This window comes from Biomphalaria glabrata, chromosome 10 (genome assembly GCF_947242115.1).
Source record: "Biomphalaria glabrata chromosome 10, xgBioGlab47.1, whole genome shotgun sequence".
In the NCBI taxonomy this organism is placed as follows: domain Eukaryota; kingdom Metazoa; phylum Mollusca; class Gastropoda; family Planorbidae; genus Biomphalaria; species Biomphalaria glabrata.
The window spans coordinates 8281941-8295981 of record NC_074720.1 but is presented as its reverse complement, the minus strand read 5'-3'; the positions used below and the strand labels follow the sequence as shown (position 1 = coordinate 8295981).

Genomic DNA, 14041 nt, shown 5'->3' with positions numbered 1-14041 from the left:
GGCTAATCAAGCCAATTCTGGAGCGGCAGATTTCGACACAGCTCGTGCATGTGTATTTAAATGGCACTGGGAGTGTGTTTTGGGGACGATATGAAGGAAAAAAATATTTGGAGCCGTACTCAGGCTATAGATTGGAACTCTGCCCTCTGGCTAATCTCGTATAGAATGAACGAGTTGAATTATGGTGACCCGGCATAATGGAAGAATTTTCCGCTACAAATAAAAAATGGGTAATGAAAGAAGAACCAGTACAAAGAGGTCAAGGGCACACAATATTTAAGCGAATGTCAGCGTGGTCAAGCTGGTCCATGCAATTATGTCCAGGAGAAAAGAATTATTTTCATATTTCGTGACCTAGGGAATATTCAGCAGTGTTAATGCTCTGTAATCTTACAAAACAGCGTTGCTGTGCATCAATGCAAGAGACTCAACAAATGGAAAACAATGTGACTGTCTATTTACACAGAATGGTGACTAGATGAAAAAACAAGTAATATATAAAAATAAATATTTTATTTAAAAAATAGAAGCTTATATTAAGTGTAATTGTATCGTTTATTTTGAGTCAATCATGTAATTAATTTGTAATTGATCTAGACTAACAATAATTAACATGTGAAATTGCAAATATTTTTACAAAGCTTATATCAACTCACTCTGTCTGTCTGTCTGGTAAAAAGTGTGTACATGTTATTTCTCCCATTCTATCAAGCAGAAACTTCTAACAATTATTCACTTTAAAAAAAAGTAACCAATGTGACGATTAATTACTGGTAATTAATTATTTTGTTTAATAGCAACAAGAGAAATCCTTCAGTATTCACATATATGGCTAATTGTGTGGGGAGTGGGTTACTGGGAGAAGGTTTTCCGTACTGCCTGTTCTTGAATGTGTCAAATTCGTGTATAGTAATGATCGAATAGTTACAGTCAGTGTGATCAAGTCAAGAGCATCAAATAAACATAAACATATTAAGTCCGGTCAGCAGATAGAATTCCCAGCAGAGTATGAGTAGGTTGGAAGGGGTCGGCCAACCATTCGTGTTTTTGTTGAGTACAACAGACGACGGTGAGATGTGGTGCTCACGGTGATAATTAGGAATCGAAACAAGATACTATCCCATAATTTACACCAGAAAAGTCTCCCCAGATCCATAATGGCGCAAGCCTTGTTTGAAGAGTCCCCTGACTTACAAAGCACATTTCTGACAAGCCTCTAGAGCTGCATAAAGGCAATGAGTGATGGTGTCGTACAGAGCACTACATAAGGCTCAATACTTCTAGTCCATACATGACAACATGCCATAATCCTGTATATTGTATATGGCGCTTTGGTAGATACTGTCTGGTGTAAACTTGTCTCCCCCCCCCCGACTGACCTTTTGTTTTCCCACGTGAAAAACTTTTTGAGTTGTGTGTTTGTGCTTGGAGGGAAACTGACCTGAGGGGTGTGTTAATGTGTTAACAGAGGAGTTATGAATTCTTGATTGAGGATTGTTTTTCTATTGTGTTAGTGAATCGGGATATGTAAATTCGATTACGAGATTGTGACATAATTTCTTTTTATCTGGGATATTAATTGATCATAGTTGGATTGTGCTTCTGCAATCGGAGAGATACCAGCGATCTGAGAGCACGGTGAGTTATTTTCTTTAGTTCAATCCCACGTCGTAACAATACACTAGCTCCAACATAGCTTTTCTTAGACTGACTCTCTCGGACTTGAGAGTCACTTCTCATCTTAGATACAAAACTAGTAATTCGACCATCTTAATAGTAACATATAATAAAGAAATATAATAAAGACAATTTCTCGGTCTCTCCACAAAAGAGAAATACCTCGTTAAGTTTTATTTGGAATCAACCTGATTCCAGTCTATATGTCTTGAATAAGTTAAAATTGATATGTCTTATGTGTATTGTATTTAACCAACGATACAATAGTAGCAGTAACTTTCTAAGAGTATTGCAGAAATTTCAGACATTGTAACTGCTCCGTTTCCTGATAAATTACAAATCTATTTAGCAGCAGTGATGGTAAAAAAAAAATTAATCGTTAATAGTTAAGTTATGAGAGGCGGTCACCAAGGCAACAAAAAAATGTCATCACTCCACAGGCTGTGATGTCATTAACATTTCTACAGAGCAAGTCTACAGTCTTCCGTATTAGTATCAGAAGTCTGGATCAATAAAATAGTTTAAAGAAATGACCCGAGCTCTGTTGTCATGATAAAGTATGATTTTGGATTTTTAAAAAAATACATTTAAAGATCTACGCTTTCTTTAGTTTTCAATTGCATTTCATTCCGCTGAATTACTTAACGCAAAGCGTTTCTCTTAGACAATCCCTCTTATTCTCCATAGACGTAAATCTCCAATAGAGAGTCAACTTTTTTGTTAAATTTAGTTTTTTCTTTTTCCCTCTTTTTCCCTTCGAGAAAAGAGTAAGTTAAACGTCCTTGTTTTGTATGGTCTAGTGCGTGATACCACTGTGTCTGCAGTAATTTAAATAGCAGTGATCCCATTTAGGAAATATCGATCCCATTTAGAACACCATAAATGTCCATAATCCCATTTGGATAACACTGATACCATTTTGACAACTAAGATCCAATTTAGAAAACAAGGATCCCATTTAAACAACTAGAATCCCATATGGATAACAGTGATTACATTTGGACCACAATGATCCCATATTGGGAATACTAATCCCATTTAGACAACAAGAATCCCATTTAAATAACAGCGATTTCTTTTGGACAGCTATGATTCCTGTTAGGCAATATTGATCCCACTTAGACTACCAGAGATCCCATTTAGATAACAGTGATAACATCAGGACAACAATGATCCCATCTAGGCAATATTGATCCCACCTAGACTACCAGAATCCCATTTAGATAACAGTGATAACATCAGGACAACAATGATCCCATCTAGGCAATATTGATCCCACCTAGACTACCAGAATCCCATTTAGATAAGTGATAATATTAGCACAACAATGATCCCATCTATGCAATATTGATCCCACCTAGACTACCAGAATCCCATTTCGATAAGTGATAACATTAGGACAACAATGATCCCATCTATGCAATAGTGATCCCACTTAGACTACAGTGATCCCGTTTAAACATCTGTTGAAAACTTTGAACGCCAGAGAGTTCCAGTTCTTTTCTTGCCAAACCTTTCACAGCCCACCTCTCCACTACTGCCAAAATTTTTTTCACATCCCGTAACACTCGTCTGCCCTGAAAGAGCTGTGCCCCAGACCGGGCCTAATTATGTCAATCAGAAAGCTCTCACAAAATGCCAGGACTGTTAGGAGTTGACCGCTAACTCTATTGACTTGACCAATTCAAGTCAAACACCGTGGACGCTGTCTTGTCTTGTCTACTCGATTCTGCTTCAGTTACAGGCTATCAAAGACTGATGTCAACTTTTTTTTGTTTGGCCTCCTCTTTTCGGAGTAATAGAAAGAGGTGGAGCTCGTAAGAATAAACGTACATTGGGAGGATATTGGATCGGGGGGGGGGGGGGGTCTAACGAACGTGACAGAAATACCAACAGACTTATTACTTCTGGATTATCAAAAAAAAAAAAAGTCTGCTGCTAAAGTGATCATAAAAATTATGCTTTCATGCATAAAAATTGTCTTCTAATTGATAGTTTGTTTATTTTTGTTTTTGTTTTGTTATTTTAAAGTTTGTTTCTATAGTCCTAAAAACAGTGGTGCTTAACTAGTTTCGGCCTGACTTGACTTACTTGACTTAATCTTTGTGAGTACCATAGGGCCGCAACAGTACTTCGACATTGGACTCCGTTCTGGGCAATTCTCATCAGTTAATCTACTTCCATCCTCGCATCTTTGCTTCCTGGTCTACTGATCTCATCCATGTTTTCTTTGGTCTTCCAGTCTTTCTCTTCCCATGTGGGTTCCAGTCTAGAGCCTGTATTGCAATGTCGTCTGCTGTTCTTCGCATCGTGTGCCCAATCCAGCTCCCCCACCGCCCCACACACACATAATGCTTGCGTCATATAACTGGAGTCAGATTGCCAAACAAAATCTCAAACTGCAGTCCCGGGGAAACAACTCAGAAAACACATAAATTTGTTCCAATAGAACAAGTAAAAAAACGACGCAAATTATAAGCCTTAACAAGTAATCAAACGACGCAAATTACAAGCCTGAGGGTCATTGAAATTTCCGACACGTATGTTGCGGGTGACATCAACATCCCCCCAACCCAAAAAAAAAATCGTTTAGTCCCCATGGAAACGCGTCTGTTTCATAAGTTATCGTCAGAACCTCTTACGCCAAAACGTCTCGCGCCAAAACGTCACGTACCTCTTATAATGTATTGTTTGCCGAAGATTCGAGATTTCGGGAGGTTTGATAACATCGCGTTACGGGTCGGATTAGACCAGCGGACCATAGTTTAGGCATCGCAGGTCTAAATCAACATCCTATTAAACTAATGCGAAGAAGTTTGAATCTCATAGCATCTTCATTCCTTTGTATTGATTTTAGAACTTTGCCAAAATTTAAGAATTGTTTCTCTGTCACCTTTGACCTTTTTTTTTCTCTCCCAGACGAATTGATCCGGAAGCCATGTTGTATTACTGTACTTAGAGAAAAATGCGGTACACTTCTTGGGACAAACACACGAATCTCTTTTCTCTCTCTCTCTTTCTTGTTTAATAACGTATTGAAACTCAGGGCTGCTCCCATTGGGAACATCTTCACGCTCGACGACTAATAACATTTCCGAGCTCTTTCATTACGCAAAGTCAGTTCGTGATTTATCTTCATCCATATTTTATGGTGTTGATGCTCAGCAGATGGGGTCAAAACAACAACAACAACAACGCCATGCTGTTGCTTTTTTTTTTTCGACTTACAGTAGTAGCAGGAGAGAGTGAGTCGCTGGGAGATTATCATAAGGAGATATGGGCGGGACAGACTAGGGGACGAACAGGCTTCTTAATAAAAGTTGATCCAATTTTTTAAACATGTCTTATTATGTATCAATATTAAATGAGTTTTAATCAAGGCATTGCCTTTGAATATGTGTGTACACTGTACATGGCTTCATATATCTAAAGTAAATATATAATTAATCTTCTGGCATTCTGTATGTTTTAGAGGGGGAAAATACAATATGGCGGTATAAAGATATGGTTGTAGTATGGTGTTATAAAGTTACTGCTGGAAAATGGTGTCATGAAGTATGGTGTTATAAAGTTACTGCTAGAAATTGTGTCATGAAGTATGGTGCTATAAAGTTACCGCTGGAAATTGTGTCATGAAGTATGGTGCTATAAAGTTACCGCTGAAAATTGTGTCATGAAGTATGGTGCTATAAAGTTACTGCTGGAAATTAGGTCATGAAGTATGGTGCTATAAAGTTACGGCTGGAAATTAGGTCATGAAGTATGGTACTATAAGTTACTGCTGGAAATTGTGTCATGAAGTATGGTGCTATAAAGTTACGGCTGGAAATTAGGTCATGAAGTATGGTGCTATAAAGTTGCTGCTGGAAATTGTGTCATGAAGTATGGTGCTATAAAGTTACTGCTGGAAATTGTGTCATGAAGTATGGTGCTACAAAGTTACTGCTGGAAAATGGTTTCATGAAGTATGGTGCTTGTCACTGCTATTAGAGGACATTTGATTGTGCATATTAGTGTAATTGAAGATGTCTTGTTTCACTTAAGGTGTTGTACTATGTGATGTTGCTTATTCAGGCTGTCTTGAAGTCAACTATGGAACTGTTGGATTTCAGCCAATTACTCTGCAGGCGTTTGGGTGTAATTGTTCGGGTGTATTACGTATAGTTGAACAACAATCCAGATAGAACGAGACAAACATCTATTTTAACTAGTGAAGAGATGTAGTCGACTCTGATGAACAATTGTACATATGGATTTATTCTGATAAAAGGCCACAGTAGAAGTCTCTGTCACTAAACACGTCGTTACCCTGGAGTGTTCTATCGCTAACTGATTTTCCGGTCTCTAACCCAACATATCCCAAACGTCACTAGTCCCGTTCAATATGCGTCTACTATGGTGCGTCGCTAAATAACTAAAATAACTAACCTATATAAATAAGGTGTCTAACAGATTCCTCCCCCCCTTGAAAAAAAAATATGTCAATATTTTTCCACTACTGTCAAGTCTTACAAGGGCATTTTCAATTTAAGGGGAAGACCACAAACATAAAATCTTGACATCTTCATCTTGACATCTTCATCTTGACATCTTCATCTTGACTTGACAGTTCCTCATATTCATGTCAATGTTCATAACAGTTCATAACATTCCAAAATCATCTTCATTAGTACACAGTTCATCATAAAAGAAAATGTGGCATCTTATGGGCACGTCACACATCACAAATGTTCTTCACTGGCAGTAATCTGATAAAATACAATATTTCAAAAAAACAATTATAGACTTTATTTACACATTCAATAAATTTTTTCTTACCACCCTTTTATACGCTTTTGTCCATTTTTCTTTTATACTCACCCTTTTCCATAGAACTAACTTTCGTCAATGATATATGAAATGATTCACACAAAAAAAAAAAAAAATATCCATACTTACTTTTAAATGCTTAACATCAAATTTACTTATCTCCCTTTTCCATAACATGTAAATTGTGCCAATATATTAATATATATATAATCATAATCACTATAATCATAGTTTATTTACAAAATTATTTCATTTCAATGTCATTCTAGACAATAGATCAGCTACAATATTCACAGATCCACTAATAGCTTTCACTTCAAATTTATACTCCTGTAGTGCTAAGAACCATCTATAAACACGACTGTTTTTCATGCTCTTTTGCTGTATATACTGAATAGGTTTATGATCAGTTAATAATATGAATTTCCTTCCTATTAAATAGCTCTCTAGCTTAGTAATTACCCATATTACAGCTAAGGCTTCTCTTTCAATGACACTATATTTTTTCTCTGCCTCTGACAATTTTCTGCTTACATATAATATAGGATGTAAGTTATCATAGTTCTGCATTAAACAACCACCAATAGCATTACCAGATGCATCAGTTGTGACATAAAATATTTTGTCTTTATCAGGTAGTCTTAATATTAGTTCATGACTAAAAACATCTTTAATTCTGTCAATAGCTTTCACACATTCCTCATTACAAACTACTTTTTGAGGTTTTCCTTTTTTAAGTAAGTCATTTAATGGATTCACTATTTCTGCTAAGTTCTTTATAAACTTTCTGTAATAATTTACTATTCCTAATATGCTTTTAATTTGTCTTTTTGTTGTAGGTATTTCAATATTAAGTACTTTCTTTATGTTATCTTCAATAGGGCTAATCATGTTGTTATTTACTTTATGTCCTAAGAAAATTATTTCCTCCAATCCTATTTCTACTTTTTCTGCTTGAATTGTAAGTCCACTTTCTTTTATTATTTTGAATACTTCTTTTACATCTACCAAATGTTCCTCCCAACTATTATTAAAAATACATATGTCATCCAAATAGCAAATAACATTTTCTTTGTTTCCAATTATCATGTTCATCATTCTATTAAATGTGGCAGGTGCATTTACTAATCCAAAACTCATATAATTCCATTGAAAAATACCATATGGTGTTACAAATGCTGTGTAAGGTTTTGCATTTTCTGTTAAAGGTATTTGCCAATAACCTTTAGTTAAATCTAATTTAGTAAAAAATTTTGCTCCATTTAATTTATGTAAAATATCCTCTATATTTGGCATTGGATATGGGTCAAATTCTGTGATGTTGTTAAGTTTCCTATAATCAATACATAACCGTATATCTCCATTCTTCTTTTTGGCTATCACAATTGGTGAAGCATAAGGAGATGTTGATGGCTCAATTATACCTGATTCTAGTAAATTGTCTATTTCTTTCTTTACTTTGTCTTGTAAATGTAGCGGTATTCTATATGGTTTAAGCTTGATAGGTTTTGAGTCTGTTACTTTAATGTCATGTTTAATAATATTAGTTTTTCCTGGTATACTGGAAAAAATTTCTTTGTATTCCTGTATTATTTTAGTTATATCTTTTGACTTTTCCTTAGTTAAATTATTAAGATTAATCTTTTGCCAAGTTTGATTCTCTTTTGTTTCTATTACAGGTATTTCCTTAATATCATTTTCATTGTGATTTTCATTTGTTATTATCATCAAGCATTCTTCTCTTTCTGAAAATTTATTTTCTATTTCCTCCTGAATGTTTTGTATTAACTCATCTTCTCTATCATGATACAGTTTCAAATTATTTATGTGATATGTTTTAATTTTCCCATTTATTTCAATTTGATAATTCACATCACTAATTTGTTTTATCACCTTAAATGGACCTTTCCATTGTTTACCAATTTTATTTTTCAGGTCATTTATTAATATTAATACATTGTTTCCTACTTCTAGTGTTTTCAATTGTCTTTTCTTATTTAGATTCTCATGAGCACTTTGTTTATATTTCTTATTGTTGTTATATGCTTGAGTCCATATTTCTTTCAATTCTGTTGTGATTGTTGTTTCACTGTCATTATTTAATTTATTCTCATTGCTTATTAGATTTTCTTTAAAAACATCTAATTCATCTCTGGGTTTTTTTCCATGTATTATTTCATATGGTGAAAATTGTGTTGCTTCATGGATGTTGTTTCTATGAGCAAATAGTACATAGTTAATGTAATGATCCCACTTGTTCTGATTATTCTGAATTATCTTTGTTAGTGATCTTTTTAATGAACCACTCTCTGGGTGGTAAACCGAAGAGTATATGTGTTGTATATTGTATTGTTTAGTCCATTTCTTAAATTGTTCTGACTTAAACTGAGATCCCTGATCACTCAATATAATTTTAGGTATACCATGTCTTGTAATTACTTTTTGAGTTATGACATTAATGATATTCTCTGCACTTGTATTTGATAATGGAATTGCCTCTGGGTATCTACTAAACATGTCTATTACTGTTAGAATGTATTTGTTATTATTTTCTGTTTGAATTAAAGGACCTATTAAATCAATAGATACTTTCTGAAATGGTGCTGTAGGTTCATCCATTTCTTGAATAGGTGCTTTATTCACTAGGCTTTTGTTAGATCTCTTTTGACATATGTCACATGAGTTTATGTATTTATTGATTGTTGCTTTCATTTTGGGCCAAAATACTTGTTTTGACAAATTCCTATAACATTTCTTTACTCCCCTATGTGCTGCTAAATTATTATCATGTGTCATGATTAAAACATCTTTCCAATATTTCTGTGGTAAGACAAGTTGTTTTATTTTCTTGTTATCATTACTTGTTTGTCTAAATAATATTTTATTCTCTATACAAAATTTCTCCATTGGATTATTATTGTTTTTATCTGATATTCTTGAATAAATTTTCCCAATAATATTATCATTCATTTGTTCTAATGCAAATGTGGGTGTTGTTTCTTTTTCACTTTGAGATATTTGTGTTTCAAGACTATTTTGTGTTTCATTTTCTATCTCTTTTTCCTTAACATTTGTATTTTCTATTTGTATTACATTACTGGTTTCTTTTTCTTTATCATTACTAATTACATTTATTGTATTTTCCTGTTTCTCATCTTTTTTATCCATTGATCTTGTTATTATCATACTTGTTATATTTTGTGTTTCTATGTTTTCATGATTTTGTCTTATGTTTCTGTATTTGTTTTGCCAGTCTTCTAATTCTTTTCTTGAACATTCTTTAACTCCTTTTATGTTTCCTACTAACATATCATATCTCATTTCTGGTATTGCAATGCCATCACAATAACCAGTGAAAAATGGAGTTTCAATGTACACCCTTATAGCTTTAAATTCCCTTACAGTGCCATCTGCTAATTCTACTTTCTTAGTAAACCCTTTATACCAATGAGGTTTGACAAATTTAGTTTTTACTGCTAAAGTGTTACAACCTGAATCCCTGATTAATTCTACTGGAATTCTATCTACAAACCCTGGGTACACTGTAAAATTGTTCCTATTTCCTTCCATGAAATATATCCTATCTGTACCTTTATTTTTGTATTCCCTACTGTAACTCCTATTTCTATAATTTCCCCTATCATTCCTATCTCTACTCCTATATCTACTGTTATTTTGTTCATTGTATCTATTTCTACTTCCAGACCTACTATTCCCTCTTCTACAGTTAGCTGCTATATGACCTTTTCCTTGACATTTAAAACAGGTTATTTCACTATATTTTCTATTTCCACTATTTGATCTGTTTCTATTTCTACTTCTATCAACATTTTCTTTGGTGTATCCTATTAAATCTACTTTGCTTTTATCCCTATCAGAAAATGGTTTATTTGGATAGGCATTTTTGTATACTCTCATTATCTCTGTTATTTCATCTATAGTTTTTGGGTTTCTTTCTCTAATAAAAGATTGTAATTGAGGATCACATTTATTTACAAAGTTGTCCACTAGAATAAAATTTTTTAATCCCTCATAAGAGTTTGTCACTTTTTCTAATTTTACCCACTTATTGAAAAAATCCTTTTCCATATTAATGGTAGTTTGGGGTTCTATTTCTAATGATGGTATATTGTCAAAGTATTTCTTTCTAAAAGTTGTAGCATTATGACCATAGGCATTCAATAACTCTCTTTTTAAAACCTGATAGCTATCATCAACATGATGGTCATGATTTTGGCATATTGTTAGAGCTTGACCATGAACAAAGTCTATCAGTATTTCAGACCACTCTTCTTCAGGCATATTAAATGTAGACATTTTTGCCTCATATCTTTTCAGAAAATCACCAATGTCATCCTTCTGTTCATCAAAACTTTGTATTTTTCTCTTTAGCCATGTCTGCGAATTAGGGTTGTCTCTTTGAGTGGTATAATTATTTGAGTTATTTGTGTTATTTCCTTGTTCAGTTTGAGCTCTGGCTTGTGCTGCATCCAATCTCATCTTCTCCATTTTAGCTTCATGTTCTCTAATTTTTTCTCTCTCTTTGTCTTGCCTTTCTTCTTGTCTTTCTATCTCTTGTCTTTGACGTTCTTCTTGTCTTTCTATCTCTTGTCTTTGACGTTCCATTTCTTCCTTCACAACTTGCTGTACATAAGCTGCTAAGTCTTTTCCTTTTAACTCCATGGCCTTTCCATCCTGTATAGCTGTTTCCTTAACCTCCTTAAGGTCCACATATGATGATGTAGCCATTGTATTTTATATTTTATATATATTTTTACTTAGCCTATATTAGTTATGGCTATACTTTAAACTTATTTTATTTTTAAGTTTTTTTCAAACTTTTATATAAGTTTTAAATGTTATGTCTCTATCTATAGATTTAGTAAATGTGTAAATCTAGTCTGAGTTATTATGGTTATATTCAAATCTGTATATTAGATCTAGTATCACACAAATTTAAATCCAGTATATTATAGTATGTATAATATTACCATTTAGATCTAGTTATCAAGAGCACTATGACTATTAGATCTAGTATGACCAACTATGATCAATTTTAAAATCTGGTATGACTGAAGTGTCTAGAGTAAATTCAAAGACTGTCTAGAGTCCAGATCTAGAGTAGATTATGGTTCTATTTAACCGTATAAAACAAATATGTGTATACAGTGTCAAATATATCTTCAACAAGATATATATATCTAGAATGTACTACCTTCATTCATCTTCCAATTAATAATATTTCAAAGTAGAGTCTAGATAATTAAATTGTACCAAAGAGATGTACAACAATTTGCAGATCTAAATTTAGCCAGACGACAGTGTTTGACTACATAGCCAGTTTCGGCATTATTCTCATGGCAAAATCATATTTGATTTTAACCGCTCAAACTAAAATTATTTTAGTCTGATTCACAGTAAAAGAATCCTACCCGCACTTTCTATCATTAAGTGAAAAAAAAAATACAGATCTAATTAAATTAATAAAATTAAATAATTTAAAATAATATAAACAAATGAAATAATTAAAATGAGACTATCGCTATGGGTTGGGATATGACAATATGGCACACAATGATGACGTCACGAAGTAACCAGGCAACAACGGATATGACGTTTATACAAACAAAACAAATTACAATCCTAAACGTATAATATAGCTTTTCATCTAAATTACGTCTTCTACCCCGACGGGTTTTAAGGCGCACCACCTGATTTTACTCAGGCTAACGTACCAAATTTAGACAAAATCTATTTCTAAGGGCAATCTAAACATATACTAATAAGAAAAATGGCACTTAGCTTTTGATAAGAAAGATCCCTTTGTTCGGACTCCCGAATATGCTAGATCACAACAAATTCCACTGCCTCTCTTCCAGTTCTGACTCTGTTCTCCGGTGCTACCAGTATCCCACGTAATGCCACAGATGTCCTGATATGCCACAGCAAAATGTTCCAGTCCCTTCGACGACTGTTGATGACCGTATGTGTAGTTCCGACGACTTTGTGTATCCAGTTACTGACGAATAGGTTAACGGTTCTCCTGGCGATGACTTGACTTGTGTAGACGACTACTGACAAATAACAGTCTCTTGACGGCAACTTGATCTGGACGACTGACGAATAAACGAATAACGAATTTCTTGACGATGACTTGATCTGGGCTGACGAATAACGACTTTCTTGACGATGACTTGATCTGGGCTGACGAATAACGGTTCTCTAAAAATAGTTCACTGCTTCTGCTGCTACTCCGGTAGTACGACGAAGTTTGCTGTTGTACTCTGCTTCACTAGACCAAACTGTCTAATGTAGACTAGGTGAGACCAAGGTCACCTCCGACGACGTTCCGTTATACGACTAACGGTTTTCAACGAAATTAAGTGGATGTAGCTGTTTCCACAACTTCACTGCTAACAAGTCTAGGTATGGTCTAGACCGACGAATACTAGATATATCAATGTTCAGTACTGATAAAGATTACTTTACTAACCTTCCAAAGGTTAAACACAGTGACCGTTATAAACGTGGCAAGCAACCGGTTCAATGAGCAAACTGCTCCACAAGAATCTCTCCAAGGGTAAGACGACAGAGCGATTTCGATTTAGTTAGCTACCAACCTTGTAGTACTCACAATATTTCTGACAGCGGGCAAACTGTCCTTCTCGAAACTGACGAGGTAAAACTTGATACTCGACGTGGCTCCTACGACGAAGAAAAAATATGTCCAACAGGTTCACTAACGATCTCTCACCCGTTATGAACGAACGGTTTCTCTGGTTGTAGGTCGATTCAGCATATGAAGATCAGGCGTTGCGATGATTACGGTCCTGACGAAGGTCACCCTGAGTTAACGGCTCGTTGAACGTGCGATCAAACAGGCGACGACTGCATGTAGATCTAGAACAAAGTCACTCTGCGATGCTGCTGTGTTCAGCCGTACTCCGATGAAATCTTATAACTTCGAGTGCACGACCCTCACCTGAGTAAACGTTCTGCTTCGAGGTCCGGTTCGATGTTCGGCTTCAACAGGGGTCCGGCTTCGAGGTTCGGGGTCGCCACTGTGATGTTGCTTATTCAGGCTGTCTTGAAGTCAACTATGGAACTGTTGGATTTCAGCCAATTACTCTGCAGGCGTTTGGGTGTAATTGTTCGGGTGTATTACGTATAGTTGAACAACAATCCAGATAGAACGAGACAAACATCTATTTTAACTAGTGAAGAGATGTAGTCGACTCTGATGAACAATTGTACATATGGATTTATTCTGATAAAAGGCCACAGTAGAAGTCTCTGTCACTAAACACGTCGTTACCCTGGAGTGTTCTATCGCTAACTGATTTTCCGGTCTCTAACCCAACATATCCCAAACGTCACTAGTCCCGTTCAATATGCGTCTACTATGGTGCGTCGCTAAATAACTAAAATAACTAACCTATATAAATAAGGTGTCTAACAACTACTTCTTTCCTCAATCAGTACATCACAACAAATATTAATAGTAATCAATAAAGTCTCCGAGTAGCAGACATATGCTTTATTAGTCATAAAATAT

The 14041-nt window shown here is 34.7% G+C and overlaps 1 protein-coding gene and 1 long non-coding RNA gene across 3 annotated transcripts in view; one reads left to right on the top strand and one right to left on the bottom strand.

The window, feature by feature from the left end:
* Nucleotides 1-14041, top strand: part of LOC129928728 (uncharacterized) — a 196617-nt gene that overhangs the window by 104126 nt on the left and 78450 nt on the right. The gene's annotated exons all lie outside the window — the stretch shown is intronic.
* On the bottom strand, nt 5914-13941 carry LOC129928729 (uncharacterized). Its single transcript, XR_008780218.1, has 2 exons — nt 11702-13941; nt 5914-6425 (listed from the first exon to the last, which is right to left on the bottom strand). It is a non-coding gene; the product is annotated as an uncharacterized LOC129928729 (long non-coding RNA).